General features: G+C 47.2%; 1 protein-coding gene across 1 annotated transcript in view; it reads right to left on the bottom strand.

The window, feature by feature from the left end:
• Positions 1–23,003, bottom strand: part of CPSF7 (cleavage and polyadenylation specific factor 7) — a gene marked incomplete in the record, with an annotated part of 1,291,852 nt that overhangs the window by 489,890 nt on the left and 778,959 nt on the right.

The following is a 23,003-nucleotide window of genomic DNA, read 5'->3' as shown; positions in this document are numbered from 1 at the left end:
TTGTTCTGGGGGTTTGAGAAAAAGGTGGATAAATGAATGGTTTGGTTTGGCTACACTGGATACCACCCTTTGGCATAAAGGAAGGGTTAGTTTGTAGAGCGACCCTGTCTTGATGAAAAATGAGGAAAGGCTCCAGTGCCATTAGGGCCTGTAGCTCAGACTCTTCTAGCTGAAGTTATTGCTAGCAGCAGGGCAGTTTTCCATGATAGAAACTTTAAATCAGCTGAAATAGCTGGTTCAAAGGGCGGCAGTGTAAGCGTTTCCAGAACAAAGTTGAGATCCCAGGTTGGTGTTGGTGCTCTCCTGGGCGGTCTTATTTTCTTAGCCCCTCTGAGGTACTGTCTTAGGAGTGGATGTGAAAATAGAGGATCCGTGTTGTAGTGAGCTGAAATCGCTGAGGCGTGGATCTTAACAGATGAAAAAGAAAGTCTTTTGTGCAACATCTCAATTAAATATTGTAGAATCTGGGGAATGTTTGGAACAAGGGGATTTTGGCCTTTAGCCAGGTTCCAGGCGCAAAATCTTTTCCATTTGTCTGAATAGGCTTTTCTGGTGCTGGGCCTCCTGGCCTCCAAAATGACATCCATAACAGCTTTAGATAGAGGTGTTGGCTGGTTGTTTAGGTAATTTGCCATGCAGCCAGATTTAAAGTCTTGAGCTGGCTGTGTAGAATCAGATGGTCTTGCTGAGTGAGTAGGTGAGGAATTTTGGGTAAAATCCATGGTGGGCTGTTGGCCATGTTCCTTAGTATTGGATACCAGTGCTGGCGTGGCCAGCCTGGAGCAATGAGCATCATTTGTGGCCTCTCTAATCTGACTTTCAGCAGCACCTTTGCTAGAAGAGGCAGTGGAGGAAAGGCATACACTTAATGTTTTCCAACTGAATGAGAGGGCGTCCACTTTCCAAGCTAGTGGGTGAAATGTCCTTGCGCAGAATTTTCGAAGTTGGTAGTTTTGGGGGTTGGCAAACAAATCTATGTCTCGGCGTCCCCATTTTTGAGTTATCATTGCAAATACTTGTGGATCTAGTTTCCACTCGTGGGGATCCATGATGTTTCTGCTTAGATAGTCTGCCAATGTGTGTTTCTTTCCTGGCAGGAATTGTGCTTTTAGTTGAACTTGGTAAGTCAGTGCTGTGTTCCACAAGGTCATTGCTTGCCTGCATAGGGGGTAAGAGTGTGTGCCCCCTTGCTTGTTTATGTACCACATTACTGTGGTATTGTCAGTCTATTAGGATTTGTCCTGGATGTAAGAGATCCTTGAAAGCTGTTAGGGCATTCTGTACAGCTAGCATTTCTTTTTGATTGATATGCAGAAGACTTTGATCTGTAGCCCATTTGCCCTGAATGCACTGTCATGCCATGTGTGCTCCCCAGGCATAGTCCGATGCATCTGTTAGTTTGCCTGGCTGCGGGTAAGGTAAAAGGCTGACCCTTGTTGAGGTGACATGCCTGTGCCCACCACAGAAACTCCTGTTGAAGGCAGGGTATGAGTGGAATCATAGATTCCAACCTGTGGCTGTGCTGAGTCCATACGCTTTTCAGGTACAATTGTAATTTTCTCATATGGAGTTTTGCAAATGGTATTAGGAGTATTCAAGATTCCATGAATCCCAAGGCCTGCAGAATTTTTCTTGCAGGGAGTTGGGTCTTTGTTGCCATCATTTTGAAGTAATGAGTCAGCTGTTGTTGCTCATCTGGTGTGAGATAAGCCATCTGGGACCATTGTATTCAAGATGGCACCCAGGATTATTATGTTCTGTGAGGGCACTAGTTTTGATTTCTTTTCGTTTACTGTGTACCCTAGGCAACTTAAAAGGTGTTTGACAAACGTCAGATGCTGTAAAAGAATGTCCTTGCTTTCTGCTTGAATAAGGCAGTCGTCCAGGTATGGGTATATCTGAATTCCTCTGTCTGCAGTATGCAATTACTGGTGCCAGGCATTTTGTGAAGACCCTGGGCACAGTAGTTAAGCCAAAGGGCAGTGTAGAGAATTGATAATGGGTTGAACCTGCAATAAAAAACGGAGGTATCTTCTGCAATTTTGTCCGATAGGGACATGCAGGTATGCCTCCTTGAGATCCAACGTTACTAGCCAAGCCTTCTTGCCCAGCATGGGAAGAAGCTGCTGTAGTGTTAGCATCTTGAATTTGGGTACTTGCAGATAAGTGTTTAGAATTGAAAGGTCCAGAATGGGTCTCCAGGTTTTGTCCTTTCTGGGAATTAGAAAGAGTCTTGAGTAAAATCTTTGTCCTTGCTCCTGTGTAGATACCTGTTGAATGGCTCTCATGCCCATGAGAGCTGTAATTTCTTTTTGTGCCTCTGCCCACTGATTTGGTGGCAGGTTTGGCATTCCTTTTATCCATGGCAAGGTGTGAAAGTGGAATCTGTATCCTTGTGAGACAATGTTTAGGACCCATTTGTCTTTTGTGATGATGTGCTAGTTGTCTGCAAAAAGAGCTAATTTTCCTCCCAAGGGAGCTGCCAAGAGAGATTTGCCTGGCAGTGAGGGTTAAGTCATTGTGTTTGTCTTCTGTTAGCTTGGGGCCTGTCTTCTCCTCCTTTCTGGGTAGCGGCACCGCATTGGCGAGGTTTGCAAGGGCCTTGTGGCTGCCCTCCAACTTGGGCGTCTGTATTTGCCCCGCTGTGGTCTGTCAGAAGCTGGAAAGGACCAGTTTTTTGTTGGCCAATTTCTGCTGAAATGAGGGGGTTGAACCTGTAAAAAAATCCTTGACCGTCTGCATAGATTTTGCCTTATCCTCCATTTTCTTTAAAACATCTTCTGCTTTTACACCAAATAAAACATCCTGCTGTAAAGGTGCATCCAATAACTTTGCTTTAACATGATCAGGCAGGGTTTGTTCTTTTAACCAAGCATGTCTACGTATGACAGACCCAGTCACTGCTGCTCTACAGGAAGCTTCTAATGAATCAAATCCAGATTGTAAAGTATGTTTGCCCACCTGTTCTGCTGCATGCAACAAATCCTGCATTTCCTTGAAATCAGGCTGCTCTGAATGTGTGTTCATTTTTTATTTTAATTGAGACATCAGGAATTGCTGATATTTCAGCATGCGAAACTGGCAATTTAAGGCCCTCACAGCTAGAGTAGCTGAGGTGTATACTTTCTTTCCCCATCTATTTAGTGCTCTGGAATCCCTTTCAGAGAGTACAGGATTTTTAGCAATAGAGGCCTTAACCCCTTTGGGGCCCTGGGAAATGGTTTCTGGGTCAGCAACAGGGCTTTTATATAGGAATTTGTGAGAGTCAGGGACTCTGTAGTATCTGTCTGGTTTGGCTGGAGCAGGAGAGTCTGGGTTAAGGCTAGATTCTAAGTAAACATCATCCACAATGTCTAACATGGGAGGGATAGCAAGTGGTCTGTGCTGGGGTAGTAAAAGGAACTTTCTGAGCCTTTTCTTGGAATCAGAGTAATCCTGGCCTTCCCAGTGGAAATGTTCCCTCATGGTATGTAAAGTTTCCCCAAAGGAATAGTCTTCTGGGGAGATGCTGAGGGAATAGACTCTTCAGCATCAGAATCTTCATAAGGGGGAAAAGAGTATTCCTGTTCCTCAGAAGAATCTGAGGAAATTGAAACCTGGTCAGAGGAAGCATAATCCTCCTCTTGTCTTGGCCTTTTATCAGGAGGGGGATGGGAACCCCTGATTAGGGTAATTAAATTTTCAGCCATCTTAAGCATCTGTTTCTTAGGCATGGGGCCTTGTACTGGAGACTGACGTACAGCCTTTTTTTAAAGGAGTTTTTAGCTTAGCAAAAGATTTAATGGGGAGTGTAGTCGGTCTGAAGACACCTTCTGCAACTGAAGGCATTTCTACTGCACGGGAATCTCCTTCTGCTCTGGAGTCGGAAGGGCCTAAAGAAGAAGGCTGCAGCAGCCTAGTACTCTCCGCTTGGGAATAAGAAGCCTTCTGGGGTTCTAAATCAGCGGGAGTTTGGGGCCACGTAGGCACCTCACTGAAAACCGGAGAACCGGCGACTGGCCCAGCAGAGGCCTCGGAGTCTGGTTTGGGTCTAGGCTGCCTGTCCTTATCCTTGCGTTTTTTATGCATGCAAGTCGTTGGCAGCTCCGACGGCATGGTGTAATTAAATTTCCTACCAAAGAAATACCGGGCGAAATCAAAGACGTTTAATAGTTCGTTTATCAAACCTAGCACAAAACAGACAACCTGTGACGTCGTGGTTTGGGCCTAGGCAAGGAATACAATAAGAATGAAAGTCCTTATGAGGTATTTTCTTCCCACAAGAAATGCAATTGTTAACTTTTTCTGACATCGGACTGAGGCAAGAAAAGGTTCCCCAATGGGGTACTTAGCTTTATTGAAGACTTCGGTCTGAAATTCGATTGGAAAATCTCAGGAGTCGGCCGACCGGCACTTGCGAACTGCTTCGGGCACCGAGCAGCAAGAAAGACTTAAGAAAATGGCGTTGGATGCCTCATATACCCCTGGCGCACTGACGTCAGGGAAGAAGCAACAGCAACCAACGCCGGACCAAGACTTTGGAACTCTGGCCGACTGCGGGACCGCCTGACGGCAGGATAACCCAAGTGTGATGACTGCAGCAGTGTAACACGATTAACATCTCAGTTAAGTACTGCAAAATCTGAGGAATATTTGGCACAGCTGTAGCTGTTTCTTGTGCCTGGTTCCAAGCACAGAATCTCTTCCATTTTCCAGCATAAGATTTTCTAGTACTAGGCCTTCGGGCTTCCAAAATGACACCCATCACAGCTTTACTGAGAGGTGTTTTGTATGACTACATTATCCGCCATGCTGACAGGTTTAAAGTCCTGAGTTGGCTGTGCAGGATCTGACCGTTTTGCTGGGACAGTAGAGGAGATATACGAGTTAAGGTCCAAGCTGGGCATTGAGACAAGCTCCTTCGTATTGGGTACCAGTACTAGCGGGGCCAGTGTGGGGCAATCAGTATCTTCTTTGGCTTCTCCTGTCTGACCTTTAGGAGTACCTTGGGGAGGAGAGGCAGAGGGGGAAAGGCATATACTGATAGGTTTTAAAGATAGGGCGCCCACTTCCCATGCTTGCCTGTGATAAATCCTTGTGCAGAATCTTTTTAGTTGGTAGTTATGAGGGAAGGCAAATAGATCTATGTCCGGGCATCCCCATCTGTTTACCATGCTGAAGACTTGTGGATCCAGCTGCCACTCATGGGGATCCATGAGGTTTCTGCTTAGTTCGTCTGCCAGAGTATTTTCCTTCCTGGCAGGAATTGTGCCTGCAAATGTACTTGGTAAGTCAATGCTGTGTCCCACAAAGTCATGGCTAGTCTGTAAAGGGGATAAGAACGTGCCCCCCCTTGCTTGTTTATATACCACATGACCATGGTGTTGTCTGTCTATCATAGATTCATAGATTAGTACTAGGCTAACTGCCCTTGCGAGCCATTTTAAGCCTAGCCAATTATCCCCTGTGAGATTCAAACCCTGTACCTTGCGTTTGTAAGCAAATACCTTAATCATTAGGCCATCCTCTCTACGGGAGTAATTGTCCTGGATGAAGTAGGTCCTTGAAGGCTGTCGGGGCATTTTGAACAGCTAGCATCTCTTTTTGATTGATATGTAGAGGCATTTTGTTTGAGGTCCATGTGCCCTGAATGCATCTTCCTGCCATGTGGGCCCCCCAGGCATAATCTGATGCATCCATTGTTAGTGTATGCCTGGCTGGGGGTAATGTGAATGGCTGTCCCTTGTTTTGGTGACAAGCCTTTGCCCACTATCGAAACTCCTGTTGCAGGCAGGGAACAAGAGCAATCATAGTTTCCCGGCTGTGGCAATGTTGAGTCCAAACACACTTTAGGTACCATTGAAGTTTCCTCATATGCAGTCTTGCATATGGAATTAGTAGGATGCAGGATGACATGAAGCCCAAAGCCTGCAAAATTTTTCTTGCAGATAACTGGGCCTTTGTTGCTAACATTCTGAAATAGGTAGTCAGTTGCCTTTGTCTGGCATGAGATATACCATCTGGGTAGTTGTATTTTAGCTTGCACCCAGGAATATTTATTTTCGTTGACTGTGTACCATGGGCATGTTAGAAGTCTTTTCACAAACGCCAGATGCTGTAGAAGAATGTCCTTGTTCTCTGCTTGAATTAGACGGTTGTCCAAGTAAGGATATATTTGTATTCCCCTTTGTCTGCAGAATGCAATTACTGGTGTCAGACACTTTGTAAATACCATGGGCGCAGTAGATAAGCCAAAGGGCAGGGCAGAGAATTGGTAATGCATTGAGCCAGCCTTGAATCTGAGGTATCGTCTGCATATTTGGCTGATTGGGACATGCAGGTATGCCTCTTTTAGTTCTAAAGTCACAAGCCAAGCTTTCTTGCCCAGCATGGGCAAAAGCTGCTGCAAAGTCAACATTTTGATTTTTGGTATATGCAGGAATGTGTTCAGAATAGATAGGTCCAGTATTGGGCTCCAAGCCACATCCTTTCTGGGTACCAAGAACAGTAGAGTAAAATCCTTGTCCCCACTCTTGCTCTGGCACTTGTTGAATGGCCCCCATTGTTCATGAGGGATGAGACTTGTTTTTGTGCCTCTGCCCATTGATTTTTTGGCAGATCTCGCCAGCCATTTGCCTTTGGCAGGGTATGGAAATGGAACTTGTAGCCTTGTGACACGATAATTAGAAAGTACAGTTTTGTACCTACCATAAATGTAGATGTCCGATAGGCATGCATCTGCAGTCCTTACAAATGGGTTGTCCTGTCGTCAGGCAGCCCTTCGGTCGGCCGGATTCCAAAGCCTGGGTCTGGCCTCGGCTGGTGTCGCACTTCACCCGACGTCATAGCTGCAGTTCTTCGGGTATAAAAAGGCATCAGCCGACGCCATTTTCCTCAGTGTTTCTTGCCCCAGATGCCAGGAGCCCTCTAGGAAGGCTAAATTTGGATAAATGCAAATGGTTCCAAATAGTAGAGAGCAAACAAAAAATAAGCATGTATGTACATACATACAAATACACCACAATAGATTCCCCCAGCTAGCTACAAGATGGGCAAATACCCTAGGAGTACCACAGAGGGGAAGGAGGGTGGGTAATCCTGACTGCAGATGCATGCCTATCGGACATCTACATTTATGGTAGGTACAAAACTGTACTATGTCCTTCAAGGATGCATCTGCAGTCCTTACAAATGGGTAGAATACCATGGCCAAACTGGGGGAGGAGGAGAAATAAGATTATGGTGTAGTTAAGATCCCTTGCAAAACAGCAGTGGCAAAACCTGCTCGGGATCTGGAGTATAAAGGTAAATTATAATGCTTGGCAAATGTATGCACGGAGCTCCAAGTAGCAGCCTCTAAAATGTCTTTGGTAGCCACTCCTTGTAGAAAAGCTGTGGTAGTGGCTGTTGCCCTTGTAGAGTGAGGCCTGATGTTTTCTGGAGTTTTCTCCCCATGGTAGGAATAACAAAATCTAATGCAATTTCCTATCCACTTAGAGATTGTCTGTTTTGAAATTGCTTTTCCTTCCATTCCTGTTGCATATGTTACCAGTAGTTGGTCAGTTTTTCTATTGCCCTTGGTCCTGTCCAGGTAGTAGCGTAGTTGTCTATGCACATCCAAGGTATGCAACAGTCTTTCCCCCCTGTTCTGTGGGTTGGGGAAGAATGTAGGTAGATGAATAGCTTGATTTAAAGATACCCTGGAGACCACCTTTGGCATAAAAGTAGGATTTGTTCTCATGGACACTATCTTGATGGAAGATCAGGAAGGGCTGTACTGCCATTAATGCCTGTAGCTCAGATACCCTTCTTGCTGAAGTGATTGAAAGCAGGAAAGCAGTTTTCCATGATAAGTATTGTAAGTCTGCTGTTGCTGCTGGTTCAAAAGGAGGGAGTGTCAACTTTTCTAGCACAAAGTTCAAGTCCCACGCTGGCAATGGTGGCTTCCTAGGTGGTTTTACATTTTTAATTCCTCTTAGAAACTGCCTGAGCAGAGGATGTGAGAAGACTGGAGGATCCAAGTTGTATTCTGCTGAAATAGCTGATGCATGAATCTTAATGGAAGAATAGGACAGGCCGTTGTGGAAGAGCTCTGCCAAGTATTCCAGGATGTTGGCTATGTTTACCAGTGACAAATTTTCTCCCTTTGCAGTACTCCAAATGTGATATCTTTTCCATTTCGCTGAATATTTTTTTCTTGTTGAGGATCTGCGAGCCTCCAAGATAATGTCTTTAACCCTTTGGGATAAATTTGGGTTATTTGGTCTTATGCAATGTTCCAGGCAGTCAGCTGTAGTGTTTTCAGGTTTGGATGCAGGGTGTTGTAGTTGTTCTGTGTTAACAGTAAGGGAACTAGAGGTAGAGTCCATAATTGTTCCCGAGACATGCTCCTCAGTAATGGGTACCAATGTTGCCTTGGCCAGTCTGGAGCTATCAGGATGATCCTTGGACGGTCCTCTTTGATTTTCAATAGCACCTTGTGCATCAAAGGAAGTGGTGGGAATGCATATGCTGTCAGGTTTTTCCAACTGAAAGATAGGCAGTCCACTTTCCAAGCAAGTGGGTGGTACGTCCTTGTGCAGAATTTCTTCAGTTGGTGATTGCGCGGGGATGCAAATAAGTCTATTTCTGGTAGTCCCCACTTTCTTATAATGATTTTGAAGATGTCCGGATGCAGCATCCATTCGTGGGCATCCATGGTAGTTCTGCTTAGTATGTCTGCTAGAATGTTTCCTTTTCCTGGCACAAAAATTGCTTGCAACTGAATGTTGAAGCTCAGGGCCACATTCCAGAGGTCCATTGCCATCCGGCATAGAGGGTACGAATGTGTGCCTCCCTGTCTGTTGATGTACCACATAACTGTGGTGTTGTCTGTCCTTATCAACAGTTGACCTTGTCGAAGAAATGGTCTGAATGTCTGAATTGCCAGTTTTACTGCCAGCATTTCCTTTTGATTTATGTGTAGGTGCAGCTGGTCTTGAGTCCATAAGCCTTGTATGCACTTGCCCAGCATGTGCGCCCCCCAACCGAGGTCTGAGGCGTCCGTTGTGATTGTCTGGCTTGGTTGAGTGCTGTGGAAGGGCTGTCCTTTGTTTGATTGACAGGCCTGAGCCCACCATTGGAATTCTTGTTTCAGGCATGGGATTATTGGAATTTGGGTTTCTAGGCTGTGCTTGTGCTGAGACCATAAATTCCTTAGGTACCACTGTAACTTTCTCATATGTAGTCTGGCATGTGGAACCAATATTATGCAGGATGCCATGAAACCCAAGGCTTGCAGGACTTTTCTTGCTGTTAGCTGGTTCTGCTTTGTTAATGCCAAGAAGTAGAGAGGGAGTTTCTCTTGTTTTTCTACTGTTAGGAATGCCATTTGTTTTGATGTGTCCAGCTCTGCACCCAAAAAGGTTATCCTTTGGGATGGTATCAGCCTTGACTTTTTTATATTGACTGTGTATCCCAGGGCTTGCAGTAGATAAATGACCCTTTTCAAGTCTTCTGTTAGCTTGTTTTGTTGTCCGCTTGTAACAGGCAGTCGTCCAGGTAAGGGTAGATTTGGATTCCCTGAAGCCTGCAATGAGCAATTACTGATGCCAGGCATTTCGTGAACACTCTGGGCGCAGTAGATAAGCCAAAGGGCAATGCTGAGAATTGATAATGCTCTGATCCTGCAAGAAATCTGAGGTATCTTCTGCAATTTGGTCGTATGGGGACGTGCAGGTATGCCTCCTTGAGATCTAGAGTTACCAGCCAAGACTCCTTGCCCAACATGGGAAGAAGCTGCTGTAGGGTCAGCATTTTGAATTTTGGGACAATGATGAATGTGTTTAAAGCGGACAGGTCGAGAATAGGTCTCCATTGGTTTTCTTTTCTTGGTACCAGGAAGAGTCTGGAGTAAAATCCCTGTCCTTGCTCCATAGATGGTACCTTTTCTACAGCACTCATCCTTAGTGAGTTATTTGTTTTAGAGCTTCTGTCTTGATTTGGAGGTAGGTTTGGCATTCCTCTTCCTTGGTAGAGTATGGAAGTGAAACCTGTAACCTTGGTCTATTGTCATGGTCTGGTAAGGCCTGCTCTTTTAACCATGCATGTCTTCTGATCACTGTGCCAGTCATGGCTGATCTAAAGGAAGCTTCCAGTGCATCATAGCCGCATTTTAAGGAATGATTACTGACCTGCTGAATGTTATGTACCATTTCCTGAATAGATTCTTTGTCTAATGGTTCATCCGAGGACAGCTTTTTAGTTAACTGGTCTAACATAAATTCTTGATAATGGATCATGTGGAATTGACAGTTCAAGGCCCTAGCTGAAAGAGTAGCAGAAGTGTAAACTTTTTTACCCCATCTCTCTAAGGACCTGGATTCCCTTTCAGAGGGGAGGGGGTTTTTGGCAGAGGTAGCTGCTACAGCCTTAGGACCCTGGGAGATAGTTTCGGGATCTGCAAAAGGAGCCTTAATACAAATGATAATACGTGTCCGGGACCCTGTAGTACCTATCGGGCTTAGAAGGGGCCGGAGGTAGTGAATCAGGAGCAGTACAAATATCATTAAATGCATCATCCACAACAGAGAGAACTGGAGGGATGGCTAAGGGCCTATGCTGTGGTAAATGCAGAAAGGTTCTAAGCCTTTTTCTAGAGTCTGAAAAATCCTGGCCCTGCCACTGAAATTGTTCCCTCATAGCATGCAAGGTTTCCCCAAAGGAAAATTCCTCAGGCGGAGAGGCAGAAGGAATGGACTCTTCACCATCAGAGTCTTCATAAGGGGAGAAAGGGCCCTCTGGAGGGTTTGAATTATCTGAATCATCAGAGGAGTCATCTGTAGAAACTGGCTCAGGGGGCTCTGCTCCAGGCCTCTTCTCTGGAGGTGGGTGAGGCCCTGTCTGGGACAGGTTGGGATCCCCGGATCAAAGAAATGAGATCCTCTGCTAGACTAAGCATTTGTGAACTAGAGCTAGGCCTGTGAGAGGGGGTCTTAGCAGGCACAGATTTGGTAGATTTAGCTGCTTTAGCCCTGGCAAAGGCCTTAATCGACATGGCTGCAGGTGGCCTAGCAGCTCCACGTGCAGGGGTTGAAATATCCAAGGGTATAGTATCAGATAATTCCTGGGAACCTGCAAGAGCAGGTGGGATTTCAGAAGCAGATTCCACCAGGTTTGATGAGGCCTCGGTAGGAGGTAAGTTTTCGGCTGAAGGAAGAACATGAGCTCGGTTTCAGCGGAAACCGAGAGACTCGCGGTTGGCTTAACCGCGGTTTCGGCCAAAACCGCAGACCGTGAGTGTCGGTCCTTTTCCTTGCGCTTTTTAGATATTTGCGTAGTCGGAGGATCCGACGGCATAATGTAAGCAAAATCTGAGCCGAAAAACTCCTCAGCAAATTCCGACCGACGTCTAAGCGTCCGTCGGTTAAAAGAAGCACAGGCTAGACAAGCTGCTACGTCGTGGTCTGGGCCTAAACAAGGTAAGCAGTAAGAGTGGAAATCTTTATGAGGTATTTGTTTCCCACAAGTTACAGTTATTCACTTTTTCTGACATCGGCTGAGGCAAGAAAGAGTCCCCAACGGGGTACTTAGCTTTTTAGAAGTATTCGGTAGTAGAAGTATTCGGAAGTAGTAATATCTGGTTCTGACCGACCGGCACTTGCGAACAGCTTCTGCTTCGGGCGCCACGCGGCAAGAAAGACTGAGGAAAATGGCGTCGGCTGATGCCTTTATACCCGAAGAACTGCAGCTATGACGTCGGGTGAAGTGCGACACCAGCCGAGGCCAGACCCAGACTTTGGAATCCGGCCGACTGAAGGGCTGCCTGACGACAGGACAACCCATTTGTAAGGACTGCAGATGCATCCTTGAAGGACATCCCACTTGTCCTGGGTTATAATGTGCCAATTTTGAGAAAAAAGTGCTATTTTCCCCCCTAAGGGTGCTGCCAGGAAGTAAGTGCTTGGTGCAGGCAGGAGGAAGTCATTGGGACGGTTTCCTGTAAGGGTGTGATTTGTCTTCTCCGCTTTTGGAGGTAGAAGCACCCCATTGCTTTGACCTATATGAACCCTGTGCCTGAGATCTGCCTCTAGGGCATCTGGATCTGCCCCTTTGAGGTCTGTCTGACACAGGAAAGGGCCAATTCTTTGTAGGCCAGTGTCTACTAAACCTAGGTGGCTGTACTTGAAAAAAATCTTTGACAGTTTGCATAGATTTAGCTTTGCCTTCCATTTTCTTTAACACCTATTCTGTCTTAACACCAAACAAAGTATGCTGTAAAGGTGCATCTAATAATTTAACTGACATGATCAGGCAAATTTTGTTTCTTTAACCAAGCATGCCTCCTAATTACAGAACCTGTAACTGTGGCCCTGCAGGAGGCCTCCAGAGAATCAAACCCACATTGCAAAGTATGTTTTCCAACTTGTTCAGCTGCATGCAATAAATCCTGCATTTCCTTAGTTTCTGCACATTCAGAGTTTAACATTTTCTGTTTAAGCAATGCCATGGCATGCTGCTGGTATTTAAGCATATGAAACTGACAGTTTAAGGCCCTTATAGCCAAGGTAGCAGATGTGTAAAGCTTTTTTCCCCATCTATCCAGTGCTCTGGAATCACTGTCAGAGGGGGTAGGGTTTTTTGCAGCAGAAGCCTTAACCCCTTTAGGACCCTTGAGATGGTTTCTGGGTCTGCAGCAGGGTTTTTGAAAAGGAATTTATGAGAGTCAGGAACCCTGTAATATCGGTCAGGCTTAATAGGAGCAGGAGGTAAGGAGTCCGGGGTCAGACTAGACTCTGAAAACACATCTACAATGTCTAACACAGGTGGAATGGCTAGAGGCCTGTGTTGAGGTAAGCAAGAGGAAGTCCGAGCCTATTTTTAGATTCTGAAAAATCTTGGCTCTCCCAGTGGAAGTGCTCCCTCATGGCATGTAAGGTTTCCCCAAAAGAATAGTCCTCAGGAGGAGAAGCTGAAGGAATAGATTCTTCAGCATCAGAATCCTCATGGGGGGAAGAGAATATTCCTGGTCAGAAGAGGAATCAGAAGAAATAGAAACCTGATCTGAAGATTCATAGTCTGTCTCTTGCCTAGGCCTCTTATCAGGAGGGGGATGGGAACCCCTGATCAAGGTAATCAAGTCTTCAGCCATTTTGAGCATCTGTTTTTTGGGCATGGAGGCCTGTCCATGTGGCTCTTGAATTTGTTTTAGTCTTTGAAGGTGCTTAAATCTTTGCCTTTGAAGCTGAAGTCGGTTTAATGTATAGATGTTTAGGTCTGAATACACCCTCAGAAGCCCGTGCCTGCTCAGCGGCTCCGGACCCATCTGAAGGAATAGTGTCAGAGGCTCCAATACCTTGAGTTTCCAGCGGCATAGCCGACTACACACGAGAATAGGTAGCGGTCTGCGACCCTAAAGTAGTGGGCGTCAGGGGCTGAGAAAGCACCTCACTGAGAACCGGCGACTGGCTTAGGAGAAGCTTAGTCGGTTTTGGGCCTCGGTTGTCTATCTTTCTCTTTGCATTTTTTGTGAACTCCGGTAGTCGGACGGCTATCCGACGCCATTTCTGGATAATTAAAACTGCGTCCAAAATAGTTTAATGCAAAATCATACAGACGCTTAATAGTGCGTTGGTTAAATCTAGCACAAAACAGACAACCTGAAACATTATGGTCAGGGCCTAGGCAATGAACACAGTAAGAATGAGGTATTTGCTTTCCACAAGAAATACAATTAACTTTTCTGACATTGGTCTGGAGCAAGAAAATAGTTCCCCCAATGGGGTACTTAGCTTTAATGAAGACTTCGGATCTGAAATTCGAACACAAATCTCAGGAGTCGGCCGACCGGCACTTGCCAACTGCTTCTGCTTCGGGCACAGCGTGACATGAGACTAAAGAAAATGGCGTTGGCTGCTTCTTTTATACTCCCTGACGACCTGACGTCAGGGAAGGGGCGACAGCAGCCGACGCAGGACCCAAGACTTTGGAATTCAGGCAGACTGAGGGCAACCTGCCAGCAGTATTTCCCAAATGTAATGACTGCACCAGTAAAACAGGAACATTCTAAGTTGTCTGTGTACATCCAATGAATAAAGAATCCGCTCCCCCCGTTCTGTGGATTGGGAAAGAAAGTTGGCAAATGAATGGTCTGATTAAGAGCCATATTGGATACCACTTTAGGCATGAAGGATGGATTGGTCCCGAGAGACACCCTGTCCAAATGAAAAATAATGAAAGGCTCCACTGCCATAAGAGCCTGTAATTCGGAAATCCTTCTAGCTGAAGTGACTGCTAAAAGGAAAGCAGTTTTCCAGGAGAGAAATTTCAAGTCTGCAGTAGCAGCTGGCTCAAAAGGACTGAGAGTGAGTTTTTGCAATACAAAATTGAGGTCCCAGGCAGGGGAAGGAGCTCTGCTGGGTGGTCTTCAGTTTTTGGCCCCTCTGAGATGCTGCTTTAGCAGAGGATGAGAGAAGAGGGGAGATTCTGCATTGTAATCAGCTGAAATGGCCGAAACATGGATTTTTATGGAAGAAAAGGGCAGGCCCTTGTGAAGCATCTCAGTTAAGTATTGTAAAATCCGAGGAATATTGGGCACTGCTATGCTTATCCCTTGTGATTGATTCCAGGCACAGAATATTTTCCATTTGTCAGCATACGATTTTCTAGTACTAGGCCTTCCTGCCTCCAAACTGACATCCATCACAGGTTTGCTGAGGGATGCTAAGGGTGATTTTAGGTGATCAGCCACACTGAAAGACTCAAAGCTTGGAGGAGTCTGTAGAATTTGGTTGTTCTGCTGAGACAGTAAGGTGTCTGAGGCAGGTGCCACAGTGGAAGGTGTGACACACTGTGCAGGAGTAGGTACCAGTGTTGGCTAGGCCAGTCTGGAGCAATCAAAATCATTTGTGGTTTGTCCTGTTTGGCTTTTAGCAGAACTTTGGAGAGCAGAGGGGGAAAGGGAGAAAGGCACAGACTGATAAGTTTTTCCAGAGGAAGGATAGAGCATCCACTTTCCAGGCTTTTTTGTGACGAGTTCTTGTGCAGAATTTGTCCAACTAATAGTTCCGGGGTGAGGCAAAAAGATCTACGTCTGGACTGCCCCATTTGCGCGTCAACATGTTTAAAATTCATGGTTCCAGTTTTCACTCGTGTGAGTCCATGAGATTTCTGCTTAGTTTGTCTGCTAGAGTATTCAGCTTTCCTGGCAGGAATTGAGCTTGTAGTTGTATTTGATAGGTCAAGGCTGTGTTCCACAATGCCATGGCTAGTCTGCAAGGGGGGTAGGAGTGTGTACCCCCCCTGCTTATGTACCACATAACTGTGGTGCTGTCTATCAGTAATTGTCCTGGATGAAGGTAGTTCTTGAAGGCTGTCAGTGCATTCTGTACAGCTAACATTTCTTTTTGATTGACATGAAGGTGCATTTCATTTGGGCTCCATTTGCCTTGAATGCACTTCCCTGACAGATGAGTCCCCCAAGCATAGCCTGGTGCGTCTGTAGTTAGGGTCTGGGCAGCAGGGGGTGGAGTGAATGGCAGTCCCTTGATTTGGTGGCAGACCTTAGACCACCACAGGAACTATAGGTGCAGGCAAGTTGCGATAGGAATCATTGTTTCCAGGTCGTGACAATGTTGACTCCATAAACTTTTAAAGTACCACTGAAGTTTCCTCACATGCAGTCTTGCATATGGAATTAGAAGAATGCAGGTGGCCATGAACCCCAAGGTTCAAGAATTTGTCTTGCAGATAGCAGGGTTTTTGTGGCCACCTGTTTGAAATAAGTTACCACATGAATTTGCTTTTCTGGCCAAGGTAAGCAATCTGGGCAGTTGTACAAGCTTACACCCAGGAATGTAATTTTTTTGAGAGGGTACCAGTTGTGATTTCTTTTCGTTTGTAGTGTACCTTAGACAAGTTAGAACCCTATTTACAAATGCCATATGTTTTAGAAAAATGTTCGTGTTTTCTGCCTGAATTAAACAATCGTCCAGGTATGGATATATTTGAATATTTCTTTGCCTGCAAAATGCAATTACTGGAGCCAGGCAATTTGTGAAAACCCTGGGTGCAGGAGATAAGCCAAAGGGCAGTGCAGAGAACTGGTAGCCTGCTTTGAAGCGGAGGTATCGTTGCAAGATTCCCTGATTGGGATATGCAGGTAAGCCTCAAGTCTAGAGTTGCCAACCAGGCATCTTTGCCTAGCATAGGAAGTTAACTATTGAAAAGTCACCATCTTGAATTTTGGAATGTCCAGAAATGTGTTTAGAGTAGATAAGTCCAGAATTGGATGCCACAATTTGTCTTTTCTGGGTACCAGGAAAAGTCTTGAATAGAAACCTTATCCCTTTTCCTCTTCTGGTACTGGCTGAACAGCCCCATGTTCATGAGGGACAGTACTTGTTTCTGGGCCTCTGCCCACTGATTTGGGGGCAGGTCTGGCCTTCCGTTTGGGATTGGCAACATGTGGAAATTAAACCTGTATCCCTGGGATACGATATTTAAAACCCATTTGTCCTGGGTTATAAGTTGCCAGTTTCTTGCATGAATAAGAAGTTATGTACTCACCATAACGTTCCATCTGAGTAGGTAGCTTCATTTGTCTGCAACCTGTGGGTCTTGGATCCGATATCGGATCCGAGCCGGCAACTTGTTTCATAGCTAATGAATCCGAGCTCCTAGCTCCTTCCCTCACCCATAATCCCCTGGCAACCCTCCATGACCTCAGATCAAGTTTGCCCCTCAATATGTACCCAAAAAGGGTATTCCAACTCACGTAGATCCACTGAAGGCCAGGGGGAAGGAGGGGGGGATGGTTGCAGACAAATGAAGCTACCTACTCAGATGGAACGTTATGGTGAGTACATAACTTCTTAATCTGAAGCAGGGACTTCATTTGTCAGCAACCTGTGGGACAGGGTCCCCAGCTACCTGAATCTTGGGTGGCCATCATGGAAGGATATTGCGGAGCACCGCAGAGCCAAAGGATGCTCTCCCTCTAGAAATCACGTCCATTTGTAGTGGTTAATAAAGGTATGAGATGAGGCCCAAGTGGATGCCGAACAAATATCCAATGGAACTCTAGATTTGAAGGCCGCAGAAGTAGACATGGAACGAGTGGAATGTGCGCGAACTCCTTCAGGTGCGGGTCTCCCAGAAGCTTGGTACGCTAACAGGATACATTGGGAAATCCAGCGTGACAGATTTTTGATACTGCTTTCCCCAAATTAAGTTTGGCAAAGGAAATGAACAGCTGGTCGGATTGCCTGTGACCAGCTGTTCTATGAGTATAAAAACTCAGCTGCCCATGAACATCTAATATATTGGTTTCTGATGCTATTTTGGGAAGGAAGGAGGGATTGGTCCTGAGGTAAACTGTCCGGATGAAAGATCAAATAAGGAGGTTTCACAGAAAGAGCTTGAAGCTCCGAAACTCTTTTCGCTGAAGTAATGGCTACAAGGAATGCTGTTTTCCAGGACAAGTATTTGACATCTACCGAAGCAGCAGGTTCAAAAGGTGGAGCAGTCAGGGCTTGAAGAACTAGTGAAAGATCCCAAGGTGGTATGGCTTCTTTTATAGGGGGTCTAAGCAAAAAGGTGCCCTTGAGAAAGGTTTTACATAATTTGGCCGACATCAAGGGCCCTGTGTCATGTCCTACATGGTAATGGGAGATGGCAGCCAATTGCACTGACAGTTGAGCAACTAGCGCCTTCCTGAAAAAGTTCGGTTAGGAAGTCTAATATGGATGGAAGAGGAGCCGTAAAGGGATCTAGATTATGATGCTCCGCCCAGACGGAGAAACGTTTCCATTTACTGCGGTACACTTTCCTGGTGGAGGGCTTATGCGCTGCCACAAGGATGGCTTTGACTGGTGAAGAGATACCGGGAAGTCCTAACTAGGAGTGGAACTGGAGCAACCAAGCCATCAGCTTCAGATTGTCCAGATTTGGGGTCGGTAAGTCCGACGGATGGGAGATTAGATCTGGACTGGGATTCACTAGGTGAGACCACAGGTAAGGGAACCAAATTTGCCGAGGCCAGAATGGGGCAAGGAGGATCATCCTGCTCCCCAACCGCGAGGCTTTCTATAAGAGCTGCAGCATCAGGGGTAGAGGAGGATAGGCATAAAGTAGACCGGGTGGCCAAGCATGCACCAGAGCGTCTCTTGGGGTTTCCCCTGGAGGGGGAATCAGGGCGAAGAAATTGCCGCATTTAGTGTTTGAGGGAGAGGCAAAAAGATCGCAGCAGGGTTGCCCCCATATTGCGATTATCTGCTTCGCTACTAGTGGGTTGAGAGACCACTCATACAGGGTAAGAAGGGTGCGGCTGAGTTTGTCTCCTAGGATGTTGGCCCACCCCGGAATGTGCGTTGCAATCAGAAAGCGGTTGGTGGAAATCGCCCATTCCCACACTCTCATGGCTTCGTGGCATAGAAGGTAAGACCTGGTTCCCCCCTGTTTGTTGATGTACCAGACAACCGACACGTTGTCCGACTGAATTGCAATCGTTCCTACGGGGAGGAGATTCTGAAGTGCTTGCAACGCGTACAGCACCGCTCTCATCTCCAAAACGTTGATATGCAGGGAGGTCTCTATCGTTCCACGTGCCTTGGACGGTCCTGCCTGAATAATGCCCCCCACCCACCCAAGGTGGGAGGCATCCGTGGTCACCGTGGCGAGAGGGGGAGAGGTGCAGAAGGGTCGGCCCATATGGAGGTCCGGGAGTATGGAACCACCATAATAGAGCCCTCCTGCAAGCCTTGCTGATAGCAATGGGGTGATGGAGGAAAAGACAGAAAGGACCATTGTACTAGAAGGGTCCACTGCAGTACCCGCATGTTCAGACGGGTGCATGGAAGGAGCGTTATCGCTGCCGCCATGGAGCCCAGCTCCCTCAGGACCAATTTCGCCGGTGGGGTCTCTGGAGGATGGCCTGCACATGAAGTTGCAAATTCCGTAGTCGTTGCAACGTCAGGAAGGCTCGTAGATCTCTGGTGTCTATTCTGGCTCCTATGAATTCTATGACCTGTGTCGGGGCCAGAAAGGATTTGTCGGCATTGATGGCGATGCCTAACTGTGGGGCTAGGCGGAGAAAGAAATCTCTGGCTGAGCAAAGTAGATGCCTTGTTGGGGTGGTCAGGAGCCAGTCGTCCAGGTACGGAAAGACCTGTATTCCCTGGAGTCTCAGGTGGGCCGCAATCACTGCTAATACCTTGGTGAACACCCTGGGGGCTGTGGTGAGGCCAAAGGGAAGGACCCTGAACTGGTAGTGACTGGCTCCCAGCCGGAAGTGGAGGAACCTCCTGGATCGTCTGTCTATTAGAATGTGGTAGTACGCATCCTTGAGGTCTATAGAGCACATCCAATCGTTCTCCCTTAGAAGGGGAAGAATAGATTGAAGAGTGACCATTCGGAATTTTTCCTTGGTTACTGACAGGTTCAAATGGGGCAGGTCTAGAATCAGTCTCAAGTCCCCCTTCTTTTTTGGCACCAAAAAGAACCTGGAGTAGAACCCTAATCCGAGCTGGTCTTGGGGGACAGGCTGGATGGCTCTTTCTTAGCAGCTGCTAAATCTCTGCGGCTGCAGCCTCCCTCTGATCGGGTGGTACATCGGGGGAGGTTCTTGAATTTGGGGACATGAAGTAATGGATTTTGTATCCTCTAGATATAATTCTAAGCACCCGGCGGTCTGTCGTGATGGACTCCCATGCCGTTAGGTGCTCTGAGAAGCGCCCCCCGACTGCCTCCAGAGTGGAGCAGTCGGGCAACCCTTCAGGGCTGCTGTGTGGGCCGGTCAGAGAAAGGTTCTCTGGACACAAAGTTCCTCGGAGCCCCTCTGCCCCTGGGGCTGCGTCCTCCCTGTCCTCCTCTGCCACGGAAGGACTGGTTGCCCGGAGCGGGTTGGGAATGTTGCGATTTCCGGAACCACATCTTCTTCTGACCCTTTTGATTCTTCGAAAAGGACCGCTGGGGAGCAGAGAAGCGGACTCAGACGGCAGACAATGTCTTCCCGTTCTTCTCGCTCTGGACAAGTGTCTCGGGAACCATTTTGCCAAACAGGGCAGAACCATCAAAAGGGGTGTTCGGCAAAGGACGCTTTAAAGGGGTCTGCAAAGTCACAATGACGGAGCCAGGCCTGACGTCTCATGACTAGGCCCGCTCCGCTAGCTCTAGCGGCTCCCTCGGTGGCGTGGGACAATAGCCGCATAGAGGTATTTGAAATGGATCTCAGAGTGGCCATTCGGGTGGAGTACAATTGTTTGTCCTCCGCCGACATGGACTCAGGGGGGAGGCAGCGTATTCTTTGATAAGATCCCGCTGCATTCTGATGACATGTGCCATATAGTTCAGAGACCTTACCGAAAAGGTCACTGAACTAAACTCGCTTCCCTAAGTGGTCCATCGAGCAGGACTCCTTGCTCGGTGGATGGACTGAGGGGCTCTCCTGAGCTAGTTCCCTCTTCGTGGCTGCGGTCAACATGGTATCTACGGGGGACCCTTGCTCCAGTGTGACCGGTCTGCGGGGGGGCTTAGTATCCTGTCTGGGCGTTTGGGGATTGGCTCCACGATGTCCGGGTCCTTCCACGCCCTGGTGGTAATAAGGTCCACCAAGGGGTCGGCCGGAGGGGACACCCAAGAGGTAGACGGGCCTGCTTCGAATGCCTCCAGAAACACGGACTCTGAGGAAGCCTTGGGGGGCAGGCCACCCACCTCTGATCCTCAGCATCTCCATGATGTCTCCAAAGGAGACATCCTCAGGGGGTGATCTTGGGGAGCCTTCACCTTCATCCAAGTCCATGTCCTCAGTTAAGGACTCGGGAGTCCACGTGCCTCCTCTTGCACTTGTGCTTGCGGGGCACTTCCTCGGGGGGGGGGGGGGGCTGTCCGAGGAGGTCTCGCCAGCAACATCCTGTTCCAATGGAACAACCTGGGACATTGAAGCAGGCTGTCCCTGAGGCCGGGTGATGGAAGCCTGGCCCAGCAGAGAGGGAGTGCAGGGTGGAGCCGAGAGACAAGGGCCGGGGGTCCGGATGCTCTCGACAGAGCCCTCTCCACTACATCGAAGGCCGAGGGGGAACCGCTCTCCCTGGGCTCAGAGAGATGGCTCCCATTCAGATCCGATGGAGATCGGAGCCGGCGCAGAGACCATCGGATCCGAAGGATCAGTGCACTCCGACCTGGACGGAGCCGAGGGCACACTGAATCCCTCGGATCCGAAGCTCAGGCCACGGCTCCGAGAGGTCGGATCCGACAGACTCTAGGGCAGGGTCGGATCCGAAGTACCAAGTACTGTCGGTGCCGACCCACCCCCGGCTCAGACGCTGCTCGGCTCCGAACCCGGGTAGTGGGTCGGAGAAGGAAAGTACAGTTTTGTACCTACCATAAATGTAGATGTCCGAACTGGATAGCATCTGCAGTCATAACAACTGGGCTGTCCTGTCGTCAGGCAGCCCTTCAGTCGGCCGGATTCCAAAGTCCGGGTCCGGCTTCGGCTGATGTCGCACTTCACCTGACGTCATCTCTGTTGGTCTTCGGGTATAAAGGCATCAGCCGACGCCATTTTCCTCAGTGTTTCTTGCCCCAGATGCCAGTAGCCCTCTTGAAGGCTAAAATTTGGATAGATGCCAATGTTTCCAAAAAGATAAGAGGTAAACACAAAAATAAGCATGTATGTACATATATACAAACAAATACACCATAAAAGACTCCCCCCCCCACCAGCTAGCTATTAGGAGGGTAAACACCCTAGGAGTACCACAGAGGGGAAGGAGGGAGGGTAATCCTGACTGCAGATGCTATCCAGTTCGGACATCTACATTTATGGTAGGTACAAAACTGTACTATGTCCTTCATGGATGCATCTGCAGTCATAACAACTGGGTAGAATACCATAGCCAACTAGGGGAGGAGGATAAAAGTAGATTATGGTGTTTAGGATCCCTTGCAGTACAGCAGTGGCAAACCCTGCTCGGGATCTGGAATATAGAGGCAAATTATAATGCTTGGCAAATGTATGCACGGAGGTCCAAGTAGCCGCCTCAATAATGTCTTTGGTTGCCACTCCTCGTAAGAAGGCTGTGGTAGTGGCTGTTGCCCTTGTAGAATGAGGTCTTATGTTCTGTGGAATTGGTTTTCCATGGAAGGAGTAACAGAATCGTATGCAATTTCCTATCCATTTGGAGATTGTCTGTTTGGAAATAGCTTTTCCTTCCCTTCCTGTTGCATAGGCTACAAAAGTTGGTCAGTCTTTCTGCTACTTTTTGTTCTGTCCAAGTAGTAGCGTAGCTGTCTATGTACATCCAAGGTATGCAGTATTCTTTCCCCTCTGTTTTGTGGGTTGGGAAAGAAGGTAGGTAGGTGGATTGCCTGGTTTAAAGACACTCTGGATACCACCTTAGGCATAAATGTAGGATTAGTCCTCATGGACACTATCTTGGTGGAAGATTAGGAAGGGTTGCACTGCCATTAAGGCCTGTAGTTCTGAAACCCTCCTTGCTGAAGTAATTGCCAGTAGGAAAGCAGTTTTCCATGACAGGTGTTGTAGGTCTGCTGTTGCTGCTGGTTCAAAGGGTGATAGTGTCAACTTTTCTAGCACAAAGTTTAAGTCCCAAGCTGGTAATGGTGGTTTCCTTGGAGGTTTTACATTCTTGATTCCTCTGAGGAACTGCCTGAGCAAAGGGTGAAAAACAGGTGGATCAAAGCTGTATTCTGCTGAAATAGCTGATGCATGTATCTTGATGGAGGAGTAGGACAGGCCTGAATGAAGAAGTTCGCCAGATACTCCAGAATGTTAGGCATATCTATGTTTGACACATCTTTTCCTCTTTCAGTACTCCAAATGACAAACCTTTTCCATTTTCCTGCATAGTTCCTTCTTGTTGAAGGTCTGCGTGCTTCAAGAATAATGTCTTTAACTCTTTGGGAAAGTTCTGGATTAGCTGCTGCTATGTGATGTTCCATGCAGTCAGTTGCAACGTTTTAAGGTTTGGATGTATGATGCTGTAGTTGTTCTGAGTTAACATCAAAGGCATCAGGGTATTTGGCCA

This window comes from Protopterus annectens, chromosome 17.part0 (genome assembly GCF_019279795.1).
Source record: "Protopterus annectens isolate FY-2018-M chromosome 17.part0, PAN1.0, whole genome shotgun sequence".
In the NCBI taxonomy this organism is placed as follows: Eukaryota; Metazoa; Chordata; order Ceratodontiformes; family Protopteridae; genus Protopterus; species Protopterus annectens.
The sequence above is the reverse complement of the archived record's forward strand: the minus strand, read 5'-3'. Positions and strand labels throughout refer to the sequence as shown.